A 7,013-nucleotide genomic window follows, 5' to 3' on the forward strand; every position below is an offset into this window, starting at 1 on the left:
AAAAGGAAAAAAAAGGAGGAAGGGACATACAAAATCATCCATATCTATTACAATCTCAATTATTATTCAAAGGAACATTTATCCATTCACTTAACACTGTCTGCAGAATAAAGATCTAAGTGAGCAATGTCATTTTTACAAACTGTCAGTTCATAGAACCACAGAATGTTAAACAAACGAGGTTATATCTTTGTGCAGAACTACATGGTAGGTAACAACTTTGTACCTGTTATAATCCAAAGTGATTGGAATAAAAGTCTAAAGCCACAAATATTTTTCTTTGTAATTGGACAAAAGCCTTCAAACAGCTTGTGACAAACTCATCTCCTAGACGCAGAGGCAGGGAGGCATATACTCTACAAACCCTTTAAACTACAATAAAATTGGTCAGAGGTATGTGTCACTTTGTCCTTCCTTTTAGAGTAAGGCAAGAGGCGACAAATGATGACAAAATAGCTGTGAGGGAGATTGCTCATGCCTGATCAAGTACACAAGGAGAAATCGAGGCCAACTGAATAAGTATCAGAAATGAGCCATCAAAGTTGAAACCCTTTAGCATTCCACATAGAAAGCTACAAGAGAATCAGAGGGACTTCTTTTATAGTCATCCCTCTCAATGTACATAATCCTTTGACATGCTTAAGGTTCCTTGATTACATGTGCTGTTTCTCCCTTTTGTTGATTGGCAGTGATATTGTTGTACCAGAAAAGATTTAAAGTTTTCGTAGTTCACTCCCCTGTTGCAGGCAGCTAAGATCAAGGTCTTTAACTATCTTCTCTTTGATTCTCGGAAGTTTATTTAAGCCTATTGTTTTCACCCCTTTAAAAAAAAGGTTTTCACTTAGAATTCCTGTAGATGTCTCATATGGTTTTATGGCACCCCTTCCTGCCCTGCTGCACTCGCCAACCCTACAATCTGCAATAGTGAAATACAGTATTCTTAAAGAGCTGTCCCGAACACCTTCTGATTCTTTTCATATATGCCCAGGAAAATTGTAAGAGTATACATCTACTCTAAGCCACTGCTTCGTGTTGACTCTCAAAGGTAATAAATGTTTTTATTGTGTTTTCTTGCTCTTAGTCCTGAAATGTTTTTGACTTCATTTGCTATTGCTTAATTTTATGTGCTTTTGACAGACTAATAATATAAATGTCAGTCCTAGCGTTGCCTGATTCTGCTGTTGAATAATTATAAAGGATGTAAAAAGGTACCAAACCTTCTGCTGAATTCTGTATTTGTTATTGGAGCTATGTAAATAGGGATTAGTAAATAACAAGTTTAAAAGACTAAAAGAAACAAATAGAAATGAAAATGTTCCTTTGCTCTGTGACTGCTTAACTTTTTCTCACTTTCTTATCACAATTCCACTTAGTAATCTCTGTAGTTAAAACTAAGATAATTATCAGAAAATTATTTTTAAGAGAAAAAATACCTTTGATTTTCTTCAAAGATCACAAAACTATAACATATAGAGATAAGAGGAATTTCAGAAACCGATTTCACAGCATAAAACGGTATTTTCTATGCAGTAAAACAGGTCATAAAATTGTCTTCCATAATTTCTATAACCTGAAATTATTTTACTGTTAAAAATTAGATTCTAAATATTGTCTTCCAAAGCCCTAAGCTTAATCCTTCTAGAAGTACTACAGACTACTGCTGCAGATATTAAACATAAAAACTACATTAGCAGAACACTGAAGTTGCAAAGCTAGTATTCCCCAAGTTCCTGTGATCTACTGAGCTCCTTTAACAACTGATTCTCCAATAAACTGTTTTCTCCTCATTATGTAGTGTATTTTATGCCCTATTTATTGTACACAATTCAACTCTTGCTCTGAATTAATAATTTCCTTAGAGATTCTTTCATAATACACATCAGTATGGGAACTGACTACTTCCCAAACATTTATTTTCACAAATGAGATTAGAGATACTACTTTCCTCTTATTGACTGTGAAACAGAGAGCCACAAAGGTCAAAAGTACTTATTAATTTTAAGTAGTCAGTTTGTGACTCTTCTGATGTGATTTTTCAGTATAAGCAGCATAATACTGACTTCATTAAATTTTAAGAGCATTTACTAACTGCTAAGTCCAGTATCCAGCAAACAAACACAAAATTGATGATCATGTAAGATAAGAGAAGCCTAGCTTAAGGTACTTGTATAATATATAATTATGTAACAGAGACAAAAGGCAAAAGTAAAAAAAAAAAAAAAAAGTAAAAGTAAAAAAAAGTAAAAGTAAGCTTACCCAATCAGACCGGCCCACTTCTTCCCACTTTCTCTTTCCTTTACTGCACTGCCTCCCACAGCTGATTGCTTATTCTCTACCATTTACTGCAAGAATAGCCAACCTTTTGGATTCCATGAACTGGATGCCAATAGTGGTTGAGTAACAATACTTGGAGAACTCTAGGATGAGTGACAGGCAAGAGATGATAATGGCTTCCTAAGGATCCCATCAGTCATTGCAGAACAGGTCTGGATTAGGTTATAGCAACAATTATCCTGGTTTTATTTCTCATCACACCAAGGAGTTGAAGAAACAAACACCTTCAGTAACCAAACATTCCTACCTCTTATAATGTAAAAGCTACACAGCCCAGAGCATAGAAAGTACCTCTGAATGCTAGAAAACCTGCATATCACTTAAGAATTTTTTGTCCAAGTGTGGCCCCTTGGTTCTAGGCCTTTCTCCCAAGTACTGACGGTAGATTCTGTGTTGCTCCGTCACTCAACATGGTCTCAATTTCCTCTCTTCTTTCACCTTGCAAGTTCAATTGCCTTAGTTGTTCCTCTGCTCACAGATGGTTTCAGTCTGTTCTCTTCCTACACCGCTTTCCAATTTCTACTCTTGATCTATCAACACTTGATTCAATGTATGTCCTCTTCAATTTGGTCCAAACATAAATTTTGAGAGTAAAAGTGTGAGAGTACATGACAGATGACAACAGAAAACCTTACTCAAAACCAGTTTATCTCAGTTAGGTAGGAACTACCACTTCAGAAAAATTCTTCTCGGCTTGGACCTGAGATGCCGAATACAGAGTCTTTGGGAAATTTGGCTGAGAATTTGAGGCACATCTCTGGTAATACTGGCAAAGTGGCAGTTTTTCAAAAGTTTTTAAACTGACTAGCTGTGATCCTCTGATTAAAGATCAACAGCACAACAAATTTCAAGAATCCTGCACCAAAGTACTGACAGTACAACTTCTCAAATCATTGCCAGACCTTTTTTTAAAAAAAGACAAAACCACATAGTTCTCCTTAGCCTTATTACTGTAATGAAGATTTTTATTAGTCAGTCTTAAGAAACAAATTTTGAGCCCAAGCAGTTAATATTTGCAATGTGATAGAGAAATAAAACCTGGATGTTATAAGCTGGAAAATGTCAGACAATAATATTGTAGCACTTGGAAGCGCTGCCTTTACCGCATCATAAAAGCCAGGAGCTTCCCTAGTCCCATCAGTTTCTCTTTCCACTGAGCTAGAAAGTTGTGTTTTCCTAGTGCAGAGCCTTAGACAAGTTCCAGGGCCACACAAGAACTTCCAATTGACTGAGGAGGAAGGTAGTGTGCAAGGCACAAGGATAGTTGTCTTTCTCACAATCAAGGGTTTCCCTGTGGTATGAAATAGCACGGACAAGTGGAGCTTGCTCTTATGGTAGGACCTAGAAGAAAGATAAAGTTCAATCACATGGGAAAAGTCCCAAACAGCATCTATGGATTAATTCTTTCCTCTCTCACAATTATTTCTGTCTCCAGTCAGGGACATTTTACTGAGATTATTTTGCAAGGGTCCAGACTTCCTGACTAGAGACAGAAACAGTGACCTGCAGTGGAGAGGAAATGTCGGAACAAGGATGAGCTCTTTCAAACTGTGTTCAAAAACTCTCTTCGGAACCACAGAACAACTAAGCTCATGGATCCCACTCCCTGGTGATTCCATGTGCCTTCACCTAGCTGACATAAGAAAGGCAACTCACTTGAATTCAGAGTCAGTATAAGAGATCCAAAACTGTAATACAAACCCCAAGATTTTTTTAGTTGCTTAATTGTCATGGTTTGAGAACCCCAAAATCCAATTCCCTAGTCCAAGCCCCCTCCCACATCTCAACCCAGTGTGAGATGGGTTTTCCAGACACCACACGAGACTCAGAATGGGGGAAAGGGAATATATTACAATGACTGTACAAAATAAATACTACAATACATTATTGTAGTAATGTTTTTAGAATTAGATGATAACAGGTTGTCAGACGATTAATGAATGTCAGGTTCACAATTAATGTATAATATTTCTAGAACATCTGATACCTAATGTTTGTCACTCTTGCCTGCTCCAAATGGAAGGGTAATTTATGTTGACAAAAGAAAAAAAAAAAAGGAAAAAAATTACATAGGAAGGAACTGACAGAAGCTAGGCTACAAGTAACTGTGTTTCCTCAGGTGGAATTGTATGTCACTATGTGTATTGAGATTATGTACTTTAAAAATATCCTGAGGTAAACAGAAACACACTAGAAGTTTGCTATTTCCATGCCTAAATAAACATAGTAGCTCTTAAATTAAAAAAAAAAAATAAAAAAAAAAAAAAATTATCCACTCTGGAAAGGTTCTACGAGGACCTGACAGAGCTAAGACAAATATCCACCTAACTCAAACCATGGAAAATATAACAGTAAACTGCAAAAGTGGCCTATCTTTGATTTGTCTGGCCTTTATTAAAGTTCACTTTTGGATAGTTTTTTACTAGTCTATGTCTGCATGCAAAGGCTGGATGCAACTGCAGGCCTTACACTTCCCTGGTCCACTGAGTAGACAGCATCAAGCTGAGTAGTGTGGTTGACACTTCTGAAGGACAGGATACCATCCAGAGGAACCTGGAAAAGCTCCAGAAGTGAGTCCACGTGAACCTCATGACATTTAACAAGGGCAAGTGCAAGGTCCTGTACCTGGGTCAGGGAAATCCCCAATATCAATACAAACTGGGGGAGGAAGGGTTTGAGAGAAGGACTTGGGGGTGCTACTGGAAGAGAGGCTGGACACAAGCTGCCAATGTGCACTTGCAGCCTGGAAAGCCAACCGTGTCCTGGGCTGCATCAACAGAAGCGTGGCCAGCAGATCAAGGGAGGTGTTTCTGTCTCTATTCTCTGCTCTGGTGCAACCTTACCTGGAGTACTGCATCCAGCTCTGGGGTCCTCAGCACAGGAAAGACAAGGACCTGTCTAAGCAAATCCAGAGGAGGGCCACAAAGCTGTTTAGAGGGATGAAACACCTCTGCTATGAAGAAAGGCTGAAGGAATGGAGATTATTCAGCCTGGAGAAGAGAAGGCTCTGGGAGGACCTTATTGCAGCCTTTTAGTACTAAAAGGGAAATTATAAGAAAGACGGGGATAGACTTTTAAGTAGGGTCTGTAGCAAAAGGAGAAGGGGAAATTATTTTAAACTAAAAGAGTGTTGATTCAGACATCTTATATGAATAAAGTGGTGAAGCACTGGAACAGGTTGCCCAGAAAGGTGGTAGATATCCCATTCCTGGAAATATTCAAGATCTACTTGGATGGGACTCTGGGTAACTTGACCTAGTTGAAGATACCCCCACTCACTGCAGGGGGTGTTAAACCAGATGGCCATTAAAGGTCCCTTCCAACCCAAATCCATGTATGATTCTATGGTTCCATAATTCTATGAACAGAATACTTGTCGGAGGTCAGTAATGCTGATGTTAAGAACTCCAAAGGGATGGAGATGAAGGAAGACAGGAATCCTCCCTCCTATTCACACCAGTGAGAATAACCAGCTGGCACAAAGACCTGTACATATAGTATAGGAACATACACTGGAATCAAGAGAAGTAGTGCAGATGTACATGTGTTATGCTTAGAACCTGTACAAGGATTGGATTTCAGAGAGTGGATTTTGAAGGACAAAATCTTTCCTGCTCTTCATCCTCAATTATGTGACACAGAGGAGGCCGTGCAACATCTGCCGATACTGCGTCTGCATCTGTGTTCTACTAATAGTCACACAGCAGGAATGGCAAAAACCTTAAAAACCTTAAGGATTCCCAGGAGTTATTGGAGTAAATATGATGGTGAAAATCTGCACCATCACATTCCAGGTCAATTTGTATGGGCTGTAGCATATAATGTCTTCACAATTAAAAGACAGCTGATTGTGTATTTGCAAACTACAGATTTTTTTTCTGCATAAACATGTTAACTGACATTTATGCCAAATATGTTGCATACTCATGTCAAGAGAATAGAACCCACATGTACTGCAGAGATGTAATTAGTGTTAATTAATATGTTCGCATTGTCTGGTGCACGTATATTTTGCCCTGAAATCATAAATGTGGTATGGCATTTAGTAAGGGAGTTTTCTCAAGCCCTCATCTGAATTCCAAACATTTGGATTTTGTCATGCTTTTAGTGCCCCTTGTTATTAACTGTTTCTTAGCATCCATGGAAAGGGAGTTTTGTTCATGGCAGTGCTTGAGAAATTGCTGTTCCTTGTAAGAACTTGTTATAGGCAAACAAGGTTTGTTCAGCAATTGATACTCTAGCATAAAAGCAAAGTTACAATTATCTTGTGGCACAGACACACTAATGAAGAAACTTGTTCGGAACCATGAAAAAGTTAACAACAAATGTTTGAATAGGTTACTAACAAGACATAATAAAATCTGCTCATCCAAGCCATTTGGTAAGCAACCACTGTATATTAATTGAAATGACATGGCAAGTGATTAAGGAACAAATGCACATCATCTGCAGTAGCACAGTTTTTACCACTTTTAGTTCATCAGAGGTCCTCAAACTTGTGAACGCACTTGCATGCCCTATTCATGACCAATTTGCATTTGTGGAAAAGGTGCTCTTTTTTCCTACCAGAAAACCTTTATAGGCCTGTGGCACCCTCTATTACTACCTTTTTTTCTGTCACTGCAAATGTTACCCCTGGTTCTAGTCATGCTGACTATTGGTGCTTAAAAGACATTCAG

The sequence above is a fragment of the Corapipo altera genome, unplaced genomic scaffold (genome assembly GCF_003945725.1).
Source record: "Corapipo altera isolate COAL_440 unplaced genomic scaffold, ASM394572v1 1b, whole genome shotgun sequence".
Classification (NCBI taxonomy): domain Eukaryota; kingdom Metazoa; phylum Chordata; class Aves; order Passeriformes; family Pipridae; genus Corapipo; species Corapipo altera.